Source organism: Littorina saxatilis, linkage group LG3 (genome assembly GCF_037325665.1).
Source record: "Littorina saxatilis isolate snail1 linkage group LG3, US_GU_Lsax_2.0, whole genome shotgun sequence".
In the NCBI taxonomy this organism is placed as follows: domain Eukaryota; kingdom Metazoa; phylum Mollusca; class Gastropoda; order Littorinimorpha; family Littorinidae; genus Littorina; species Littorina saxatilis.
The window spans coordinates 5,381,151-5,393,170 of NC_090247.1; the positions used below are offsets into that span (position 1 = coordinate 5,381,151).

At 41.6% G+C, this 12,020-nt stretch overlaps 1 protein-coding gene and 7 non-coding genes across 10 annotated transcripts in view; 7 read left to right on the top strand and 1 right to left on the bottom strand.

Annotated features, from left to right (window-relative positions):
- The window catches only part of LOC138961438 (serine-rich adhesin for platelets-like), a 101,840-nt gene that overhangs the window by 30,004 nt on the left and 59,816 nt on the right, over positions 1–12,020 (top strand). The gene's annotated exons all lie outside the window — the stretch shown is intronic.
- Positions 686–756, top strand: Trnag-gcc (transfer RNA glycine (anticodon GCC)). The gene has a single exon. It is a non-coding gene; the product is annotated as a tRNA-Gly (tRNA).
- On the bottom strand, positions 1,304–1,374 carry Trnag-gcc (transfer RNA glycine (anticodon GCC)). The gene has a single exon. It is a non-coding gene; the product is annotated as a tRNA-Gly (tRNA).
- Positions 3,238–3,308, top strand: Trnag-gcc (transfer RNA glycine (anticodon GCC)). Its single transcript has one exon. It is a non-coding gene; the product is annotated as a tRNA-Gly (tRNA).
- On the top strand, positions 4,406–4,476 carry Trnag-gcc (transfer RNA glycine (anticodon GCC)). Its single transcript has one exon. It is a non-coding gene; the product is annotated as a tRNA-Gly (tRNA).
- On the top strand, positions 5,469–5,539 carry Trnag-gcc (transfer RNA glycine (anticodon GCC)). Its single transcript has one exon. It is a non-coding gene; the product is annotated as a tRNA-Gly (tRNA).
- Trnag-gcc (transfer RNA glycine (anticodon GCC)) lies at positions 6,832–6,902 on the top strand. Its single transcript has one exon. It is a non-coding gene; the product is annotated as a tRNA-Gly (tRNA).
- Trnag-gcc (transfer RNA glycine (anticodon GCC)) lies at positions 8,181–8,251 on the top strand. The gene has a single exon. It is a non-coding gene; the product is annotated as a tRNA-Gly (tRNA).

The window sequence follows — 12,020 nt, forward strand, 5'->3', positions numbered from 1 at the left end:
CTTCAACACTGTTGTGTACCGGAAAATCTTTTTCTTTTTCATAACAGTCGTTACACCGCCGCTTTTCAAATTATGACGTCGGACGTCGGACGTCGGACGTCGGACGAGTGCGAGCTGCAAAAATAGAACCTTACATAGTCACTACTTTTGGCTTGGCCTTCTTAAACGCAAGTAAAGCTGCAGATGAGTTTTTGTTTTTTTAACGGTTGCAAAAACGTTGAGAAACGGCGATTTTACGAACATTTCAATGAACCAACACAGTACCGAAATAACTGATAAAGAAGGAATCTGATCGAAACTGAAACGGCGAACAAACAAACCAATACAAAAAGACACACACAAAAGAATATTCGGCAAACAACAGTATTGCACTATCAGACTGTGCTGTGGAAGGCACACCAAAAGTAGTGACTTTGCAAGGCTCTACAGATTTCACTGCGCGCGCGATCGTTGTTCGTCGGACGCTGACATGAAAAGCGCTACAAGTCGTCGCAGTCAACGCGTGAGGGAAGATGTGGCCAGGAGGAAGAAGTTGCCCTGTGTTGGTTGGAGAGGGGGAGTGACAGATATGGAGGGGTGGAGGGGGAGGGGGCGAAGGAGGGTTGATGGAGGAAGGTAGAGGTTTTAGGTAGCTCTCGTCAAATTGGGCGCATTCATTATATGTAATGGTCAGTTATCAATCAGCGCATCGGTGGTCTAGTGGTAGAATACTCGCCTGCCACGCGGGTGACCCGGGTTCGATTCCCGGTCGATGCACATTTTTAATTTTTTTAAATGTTTTTTTTAAAGTTTAGCCAATATTAGTCTAAATTTATTCCGGGATACTTTGAATGAGCGCTTCTGGGGTGATAACGCGAGACAACTCCTGTGATCTTGCCGTGAGGATGCGCCTGTTACCATTGTCTTTTTACCGTATAGAATGCACGACGTACACGTACACGAACTGTAACCAAAGCGACATGCTAGCTATTTGGGACCAATGCACGTTTTTTTCTCCTTTTTCGTGTGATCTTGCCGCGAGGTTCCGCCTGTTACCAGCCGAAGTGCGAATCTAAAATGGCGGGGGAACTGTTAATCGGTGTATTGATGTCGCTACCAAAATTAATTTTGTCAAAGCAAAATGCATACCTTGTTAGGTATGACAATTCAGAGAACACGTTGGCAGAAATCCAATCTCACTAAAAACCGGGCATAATATGTACCACAAGTACCAAAAGTTTAGTGTTGTTATCTTGATGGTGTAGTTACAAAAACAACAAGCACAAAAGTTAGATTTAGATGCCAGGTTTTCGAAAAAAAACTGTGCATCGACCGGGAATCGAACCCGGGTCACCCGCGTGGCAGGCGAGTATTCTACCACTAGACCACCGATGCGCTGAAAGATGTATTACTTTCACACAATATAAAGGTGCTCAATTTGACGACGTCTACCTATAACTCCCTCACTCTACTCCCCCCCCCCCCCCCCCCCCCCTACGCCGTCCCGTCTTCCCCTCCACTTTCCCTATTCGTGACTTTTTCTCGCTCCGATCGGCCGGTGGGCGCATATTCCTCCCTGCCACATCTCACCTCACCTGGTTGGATTCCGTGACCTACTGACAGTTGGCACAACATGCGCTTTATTCACACCTGTCATCTTGTTAAGTGTTTCTTGTATAGAATATAGTCAATTTCTGTCAAGATTTTAGTCAAGCAGTATGTAAGAAATGTTAAGTCCTTTGTACTGGAAACTTGCATTCTCCCAGTAAGGTAATATATTGTACTACGTTGCAAGCCCCTGGAACAAATTTTTGATTAGTGCTTTTGTGAACAAGAAACAATTGACAAGTGGCTCTATCCCATCTCCCCCCTTTCCCCGTCGCGATATAACCTTGGATGGTTGAAAACGACGTTAAACACCAAATAAATAATAAAAAACCTGTCATTATTGTCAAATGTTATTAACATTTCTGTACGCTATTGATGTTCGATTATTGGACTTCTTCAAAAGTTTACTTGCAGATATATACCAATGTATATATATATACAAACATGGCTTTGCGCGTTCATTCACCGGAGTTTACTGCACTGTTCAACAGTAAGGATCTGGGTGACACCTTATTTTCCTCTCCTTGTCATTTTTCTGAATAGTTTCTTTCTTTCGTAAAAATGGAATGTTATTCTTTTGTGTTAGAAAAATACACCTTCTTCAAACTTTATGTGAAGTCAAGTTCATGTCGTTCAAAACCAAATGAGTCCTTACATGAATAACCTTTTTTCCATTCTGTAATTTCTGAATGCGTGACAAGAGGTTTTGCAAGTTGAGATAGTCTGGTGAGATAGCGCGCGTGATCGTTGTCCGTCGGACGCTGACATGAAAAGCGCTACAAGTTGTCACAGTCCTCACGCGTTGGGTCTCGTCACATGTGAACATATTGCACAACATTACGTAGTATTCACACCTGTCATATTTTGATCTATAATTGCATTTGCATACGTACTTAGTGTAATTGAATGGGATTAAAAAAAAGTACACTAATATAGCTCTTTATATAGCTAAATATATTTGTGTACCCTTCTAAATGTCGTCAATAATCTCTCGGTTTATGTTGTGTAAATTAATCATCTCACAGAATAATACACGCTGGATGGGTTGAAGTCCGAGTGAACTTTCACGTAAAATGAAGGCGCCTAATTTAATTAATGCTACATCTATTCCCTCCGCCCTCCCTAGAAATATGCCCCCTCCCCTACGTCCACTACGACCAACCGGTTGGCATGTCTTGTCAATCTTTTCTCGCCTTTTGGGTTCCGTTACGTATTGTAGGTACAACAATGGTCTTCTATGCAGCCGTCATTTTGTCAACTGTTTTCATATTTCCAGCAGTAGTTCTTTATTACAAGTTGTCGTGATTACCCCCCCCCCCCCCCCCCCCCCCCGGTGTTTAAGTTCACACGCACCTGCTTGCAGAGATCTTATCCAAGTACTGTACCAAATCTCACCGGCTGATCCCCCCTCCCCCTCCTCCCTCCCCATTAGAGTATCTAAAAAATACAGACTTCACATTTGCCAAAGCTAAAGCATTACGGGACCCAACAGGCAAGGCTAATAATTATGCACACGAAGGAAGATATGCCCGCTGGCGCTTGGTGGATATAATTATGATGGTACAAGATTTACGAAGGGTTTGGACGTAGCTGGCGTCTGTCGTATATCTGAGCACCGATATTTTGAGTAAAAGTCAATTGGCCATCAGCGCATCGGTGGTCTAGTGGTAGAATACTCGCCTGCCACGCGGGTGACCCGGGTTCGATTCCCGGTCGATGCAAATTTTGTGTGTTTTTGATTTGTTGTGTTATTTATGTGGCTACAATGCTCGATTGTGTTGGCTTATAATAAGCAAGGTGATTAATTAATTAGTTTTGGATTAATGCGGTGCTTCTCTGAGTTACATTCTGCTGAAAAGTGAAAGCTCAAACCGTTTTAAACTCGTGCCAAAGGTATAATGTCCCAAGCCGCGCCATGCAGCATACCCTCTTTTCTAATTTCTCTTCTCCGTTTAGTCAAGTTATGACTGAATGTTTTCAGAAATACCAGAATCGAGACTGTGTGTGTGTGTGTGTGTGTGTGTGTATGTGTGCCTGCGCGCGTATGTGTGTGTGTGTGCGTGGGTGTGCGTTTATCTATAATAACATGACCTTGATTTTACTTAAATTTTAAAGTAGGGATTTTTTCACAGACACACACACAATTTAATTCCTTTTTCACACAAAAAAGGAAACGTTCAGAAAATCTAAAAGGTAAACCAAAGAAAATTTTATCCATTTGAGATTCCTACAGCTTTTTTTCGATGGATGACCGCATAATCCATGTGTTTAATTATCTTCACATTTGTATAGAATTACACTTTTGAAAAATCTCATTACAGTGTCTAAAGAATATAGACTTGACAGTTGCCAATGTGTTACAGGACCCAACAGGGTTAGGCAAGGCTAATACACGGAGGAAGATGTGCCCACTGGCGTTTGGTGGATATATGATGGTGTAAGATGTACAGTTGATGATAATTAGTTTTAACGTCCTCTTAGAACCAATTGGCCTATCTTGGGACAGGTAGAGTTGAAACGCTTTATGGGGGGACGGACAGACATGCAAACAGAGAACACATATGATCGTGTTATAGATCTGGAAGTCTGTTGTTGCGATATTTCAAAATGGGGATGGAAGTAAAGATTTTGTTGGGGTTGTTGCCATAGTGTACGCGAAATATAGTTGGAGTGGAGCGGTTTTGTAGGCTTATTTGCTTTTTATTTATGTAAAATATTTTTCAGACTTTTGGATAATGCCAAAATAATGTAATAAATAACTGGCTGAATAAGTAAATAAATACGTAAGTAGAAACATAAAAGTGACTCCTCATTCATCGCATCGGTGGTCTAGTGGTAGAATACTCGCCTGCCACGCGGGTGACCCGGGTTCGATTCCCGGTCGATGCAAGTTTTTTGTTTCTCCTCTCTTAACATCAGACAACAAAACTGAACTACCTGTCTTTTTTTCACCATAAAAAGACTTTGACCGTCTACTGAAATGTTGCTACCGAAAGCAATTTCACGGATTTTCTTCAAGAGGGTCATGATAGCGTTTTCCCCATGTATCCATAGACTCACTCTTTTACATCTTTGTTTTTACATGACAAACAGGACTGCCAAACCTTTCTATCATATCCCCCAATATGCCCCAAACAGTCGTGCAGACATCTGAAGACGTTGAAGACACCCCTTTCCCTTGTAAGCAATCATGCACAGCATCACAAATCTGTCCATTTGAACATATGCAAAACAAAACAAAACAAAACAAAACAAAATTACAGTGGTCTGGCTCATTTCTTTCAGAGTGGGAACATGACTTTGCAACTGACTGAATGACACCTATGTCAGTCTGCGAAATAAATGCAGCATACACACACACAAACAACCAACCAGCCAACCAACCAATCAATCAACCAACCAACCAATCAATCAACCAATCAATCAACCAACCAACCCACAAACAAACAAACAAACAAACAAACAAATCCTAATCTGCACAGAAAGCGGCCATTGATGATTGTTGGTATAATTATGTCCAAGGGGGATGATGATCTAAGCACACGACAACTGTTCTAAGCCACTTTTTTTGGTTTCACATTATATGCAAATAAACTTTTCTTTTTTTTAAATACAGCACAGAACACTTATTACGTAAACAGATATCATTAGCAGTAAAGTAACAAAATGACAGGTGTGAATAAAACGCATGTGCGATCTGTCAAACTGTGATGGGATCCAACAGGTGAGGGGTGAGGGAAGATGTGGTCGGTGCGAGGGAGTGACATAAACAGTGACGTTAAGAGAGAGGGGGGGGGGGGGGGGGCTTTGAGCGAGAAAGGTAGAAAGCTGTCGTCAAATTGGGCCCCTACATTTTGCGTGAAAGTAACCTTACACTTAAGGCATCGGTGGTCTAGTGGTAGAATACTCGCCTGCCACGCGGGTGACCCGGGTTCGATTCCCGGTCGATGCAAGTTTTTTGTTTCTCCTCTCTTAACATCAGACAACAAAACTGAACTACCTGTCTTTTTTTCACCATAAAAATACTTTAAACCGTCTATTGAAATGTTGCTACCGAAAGAAACTTTACTGATTTTCTTTTTAGAGGGGGATGATGGCGGTTTTCCCATTTATTCATACATTCACTCTTTTTACGTCTTTCTTTTCACATGACAAACAGGACCGCCAAACCTTTTGATCATATCCCCCCCCAATATGCCCCAATATGCCCCAAGCTGTCGTGCTGACCTCTGAAGACGTTGAAGACACCCCCTTCCCTTGTAAGCAATCATGCGCAGCACCACAGAACTGTCCATTTGGACATATGCACGACAAAGCAAAACAAAATTACAGTGATCTTGCTGCTTTCTTTCAGAGTGGGAAAATGACGTCGTAACTAACTGACTAACACCTATATATGTCAGTCTGTGAAATAAATGCAACACACACACACAATCACACACACACACACACACACACCCACACACACACACCCACACACACGCACACACCCACACACACACACACACACACCACAACACAACACAACACAACACCCCACCCCACCACACCACACCACAACACAACACACCACACCAAACCACACCACACCACACCCACATCACACCACACCACACCACACCACACCACACCACACCAACAACCAACACGACACAACACAACACAACACACCACAACAAAACAAACACAAACACTACACAACACACACACACACACACACACACAAACAACCAATCAACCAGCCAACCAACCAATCAACCAACCAACCAACCCACAAACAAACATACAAACATACAAACATACAAACAAACAAACAAAAAAATCCTAATCTGCACAGAAAGCGGACATTGATGATTGTTGGTATATGTCTAAGGGGATGATGATCTAAGCACACGACAACTGTTCTAAGCCACTTTTTTTGTTTCACATATATGCAAATAATCTTCTTTTTAACAAAATATACTGCTGGGAACACTTATTACGTACATAAATATCATTATCAGAAAAGGAACAAAATAACAGGTGTGAATATAACACATGTCGTGCGATCTGTCAACCTGTGATGGGATCCAACAGTGAACAGGTGAGGGGAAATGTGGTCGGAGCGACGGAGTGACATATATAATTATAGGGATGCTAAAAGGGGGAGGAGGGGGAGGGGGGGGGCTTTGAGGGAGAAAGGAAGAGGTAGCTGTCATCAAACGGGGCCCTTTCATTTTGCGTGAAAGTGACTCCTCATTCATCGCATCGGTGGTCTAGTGGTAGAATACTCGCCTGCCACGCGGGTGACCCGGGTTCGATTCCCGGTCGATGCAAGATTTTTGTTTCTCCTCTCTTGACATCAGACAACAAAACTGATCTACCGATCTTTTTTCCACAATAAAAAGATTTTAAACCGTCTATTGAAATGTTGCTACCGAATGAAACTTTACTGATTTTCTTTTAAGAGGGGGATGATGGCGTTTTTCCCATTTATCCATAGATTCCCTCTTTTTACGTCTTTGTTTTCACATGACAAACAGTACAGCCAAACCTTTTGATCATATCCCCCCCAATATGCCCCAAGCTGTCGTGCTGACCTCCGAAGACGTTGAATACAATCATGCAATCATGCGCAGCACCACAGAACTGTCCATTTGGACATATGCACGACAAAGCAAAACAAAATTACAGTGGTCTGGCTCATTTCTTTCAGAGTGGGAACATGACGTCTTAACTGATTGAATGACACCTATAAATGCAGCACACACACAAAAACAACCAACCAGCCAACCAACCAACCAACAAACCAACCAACCAACAAACAAACAAAACAAACAAACAAACAAACAAACAAATCCTAATCTGTACAGAAAGACTGGTTCTCAGTGTTGATAATTAGTTTCAAACCGATAGATTGACTAAAACAAGTGGGTATGTTGCGTAAGGGTGTGCTGATATTGAACTTCAGTTGTGTTTTGTAAATGTCTATGTATCAGTGTATCATGTCTTGCCACACACATGCTAAATTTCCTTGTATTGATGAGGACAATAAAACTTCTTGTATCTTGTATCTTGTATCTTGTATCTTGTATCTTGTATCTTGTATTTTGTATCTTGTATCTTGTATTTTGTATTTTGTATCTTGTATTTTGTATCTTGTATCTTGTATTTTGTATCTTGTATCTTGTATCTTGTATCTTGTATCTTGTATCTTGTATTTTGTATCTTGTATTTTGTATTTTGTATCTTGTATCTTGTATCTTGTATCTTGTATCTTGTATCTTGTATCTTGTATCTTGTATCTGTATCTTGTATCTGTATCTGAATCTGTATCTTGTATCTTGTGTCTGTATCTTGTGTCTGTATCTTGTATCTTGTATCTTGTATCTTGTAAAACAAAACGCCATTGCTGATTGTTGGTATATGTCCAAAGGGAAGTATGCTCTTTGCACGCACCTAGGCCTTCCTTGATTCACGCGGTGGACAATACTGTTCTAGGCCACTTTTTTTTAGTTTTACATATATGCAAATAAATTAAGGGAGAAAGGTAGAGGTAACTGTCGTCAAACTGGGCCCCCTTTATTTTGTGTGTGAGTACATGTGTACATAACGCATCGGTGGTCTAGTGGTAGAATACTCGCCTGCCACGCGGGTGACCCGGGTTCGATTCCCGGTCGATGCAATTTTTTTCCCCTTTCTTGACATCAGACTCTAGAATTTGAATGCCGGTGTAACACGAAATTTTTACTCCACGAAAAATTTACTCCGGAGTAAATATTTCGTACGAAATTCTTACTCTGAGTACACTTTTCGTACGAGAAAAGAACTCCCCAAGGCACGAAAAAATTACTCCCTCCACGAAATTTTTACTCCCCATTTTTTTTTTTACTTCCAGTAAAAATCTCGTACGCAAAAATGGGATACGGGCGAAGGGATAATGCCAATAAGTGATCTCGCGCACACGAATGTCGCGCTACCCTCCTTCCACCCCTTCCACCACCAAGACTAACAGGGGACAAGGGAGTAAAAATTTCGTACACCTGGCATGGGAAGTTAAATTGCTCGTGTTGGGGTGAAGTAATTTATTCGTTATTTATTCGTCAGGGGAGTAACATTTTTGTACGAAATGTTTACTCGGAACTCACCTGTCTTGGGGAGTAATTTTCTCGTGCAATGGGGGAGTGCTTTTTTCGTAAAGGGAGTAACTTTTTCGTACGAAATGTTTACTCCGGAGTAAAAATCTCGTGGGAGTAATTTTCTCGTGTTACACCGGTATTTTTAGGTCCCTTAAAAATACTTTGACCGTACAATAAAATGTTGCTACATGAAGAAAACTATATTGTTTTTCTTTTAAGAGGGATATGATAACGGTTTCTCCATTTATCCATAGATTTACTCTTTTTGCGTCTGTTTTCTCACACGGAAAAGATGACAAATTCGACGACCAAACTTTTTATCATATCCTCCAAAAGGGCACCAAACAGTCTTGCGGACCCGTGAAGATATTGCAGACAACACCTTCCCTTGTAAGCAATCATGTACAGCATCACATACATGTTCAGGTTTTTACACGGGATAAGATCATTCTTCCACTTAGACGTATGACTCCAACACGTACAGCACCTTTAACCTTTTACTTTACAAGCGATCACTACTTGTATAATTATATCTCGTAGGCTTCGAAGGCTTCAGAGTGACAATATTCACTCCCGTTTCGTGCACTCGAAATAGACCCATGATATTAGCATAGTAAGAACTGCGACGTCCACAATAAATCCTTGGCCTTTGCAAGGCCTTTGATTCCGCCGTGGTTTACGACTGTGCAAATGTGGATTACTTCCCCTTCCTCTCACATCGGCCTTAACAGTCACGAGAAAGAGAAAGAAAGGGGGGAGAGGGGGGGGGGGGAGGGGGGGAGAGAGAGAGTGTGTGTGTGTGTGTGCGTGTGTATATATATATATCTGTGTGTGTGTGTGTGTGTGTGCGCGTGTGTGTGCGCGCGCGCGCGCGTGTGTGTGCGCGCGCGCGCGCGTGTGTGTGTGTGCGTGTGTGTGTGTGTGTGTGAGAGAGAGAGAGAGAGAGAGAGAGAGAGAGAGAGAGAGAGAGAGAGAGAGAGAGAGAGAGAGAGCATACTCATACACACAGAAATAGCAATGTTTCTCTCAAGAAATTAAAATACTAGACCCGTTCCATACGACAATGAATGTACCAAAAAGTAGAATTGGCCTTCCCAGTAGTACAGCACAGCAATACATGCACTTCCACACCAATCAATCAAATTATCGCTAACGTGCGTGTCTTATCTAGGGTGGATTTGTACCCCTTTCACACATCCACCTGACAAAATCCTCAGGATATTGCCGTTTGACTGATGTATCTGTGATTTCTTCACTTCAATTCGTTTGCGTGATCGTGTCAAAGAAACGCAAAGAGCGTTCTTGAGTGTGGATCAAGCGGTATTGTCGAACGAAAGGTGTCGAATCAATTAGACTGCAAGGGGTTTTCTTTGTAACGATTGAATGGTTGATTGATTGATTGAATGATTGATTGATTCATTCATTCATTGATTCATTCATTGATTCATTGATTCATTCATGTAATCATTCGTTGATCTACGAGAGAGAGAGAGAGAGAGAGAGAGAGAGAGAGAGAGAGAGAGAGAGAGAGAGAGAGAGAGAGAGAGAGAGAGAGACACAGACACAGACAGAGACACAGAGAGAAAGAGAGAAAGAGAGACAGAGACAGAGAGACAGAGAGACAGAGAGACAGAGAGACAGAGACAGACAGACAGACAGACAGACAGACAGACAGACGGACAGACAGAGACAGAGAGAGAGAGACAGACAGAGAGAGAGAGACAGACAGACAGACAGACAGACAGGCAGACAGTCAGGCAGACAGAAAGACAGTCATACATACAGAAATGCAAAGAGAGTGAGGGAGAGACTGAGAAGGGATGGGCCACGCAGGCAGTTAGACAGACAGAAAGAACAGACAGAAAAACAAGTCGCGTAAGGCGAAAATACAACATTTAGTCAAGTAGCTGTCGAACTCACAGAATGAAACGGAACGCAATGCAATTTTTCAGCAAGACCGTATACTCGTAGCATCGTCAGTCCACCGCTCATGGCAAAGGCAGTGAAATTGACAAGAAGAGCGGTTTAGTAGTTGCGCTGAGAAGGTTAGCACGCTTTTCTGTACCTCTCTTCGTTTTAACTTCCTGAGCGTGTTTTTAATCCAAACATATCATATTTATATGTTTTTGGAATCAGGAACCGACAAGGAATAAGATGAAAGTGTTTTTAAATTGATTTCAACAATTTAATTTTGACAATAATTTTTATATTTTTAATTTTCAGAGCTTGTTTTTAATCTAAATATAACATATTTATATGTTTTTGGAATCAGAAAATGATGGAGAATAAGATGATCGTAAATTTGAATCGTTTTATAAAATAAATATTTTTTTTTTTACAATTTTCCGAGTTTTAATGACCAAAGTCATTAATTAATTTTTAAGCCACCAAGCTGAAATGCAATACCGAAGTCCTGGCTTCGTCGAAGACTACTTGACGAAAATTCCAACCAATTTGGTTGAAAAATGAGAGCGTGACAGTGCCGCCTCAACTTTCACGAAAAACCGGATATGACGTCATCAAAGACATTTATCAAAAAAACGAAAAAAACGTTCAAATGTCATAAAGATCGGTCCAGTAGTTTGGTCTAAATCACTCTACACACACGCACGCACGCACGCACGCACACACACACATACACCACGACCCTCGTTTCGATTCCCCCTCCATGTTAAAACATTTAGTCAAAACTTGACTAAATGTAAAAAACTACAGAAACAGACCAGCAAAGAGACAGACAAGGTTAGTCGTGATGTCTGTGGAATTGATCAGATCAGTAGTATGGATTGTTGTACATGCACAGTGTAACTATTTTTTCCAAAGTGCATTCAGTTTTTTCACCCTTGTCCACAACTCCTGCAGCTACTATTACGCTTCAAAACTGGTATTATCACGAAAGAGAATCGCACAGACTTGGTCTAGATCTGTTCTACCGTCAAATATTGAAATAGATTACACCCGAGCAATAATATCTCACGATGTCAAGTTGCAAACATACACTTAACTTGCTTCACCATTATCTCACTTGCCAAGAAAATTCCACTGCATGAACAGCATTGTTATGACAAGTGGCCAAAAATCGCAGCCCCCCCCCCCCCCCCCCCTCCCCCCTAAAAGAAATCGACGCGAGATTGTGACATTGAATATTCTACTTGACACCGTCGCTGCAAAATAACAAAGGGTATATTCAATGGAAAATAAATATTCAATACCTAACACGCTTGGCGGATAAACAAACCAAATTCAACGGACTCGGGCTCTCTCAGAAGACTATAGCCTTGCATATTTCATATTGCAGGTACACTTTGAAATCTC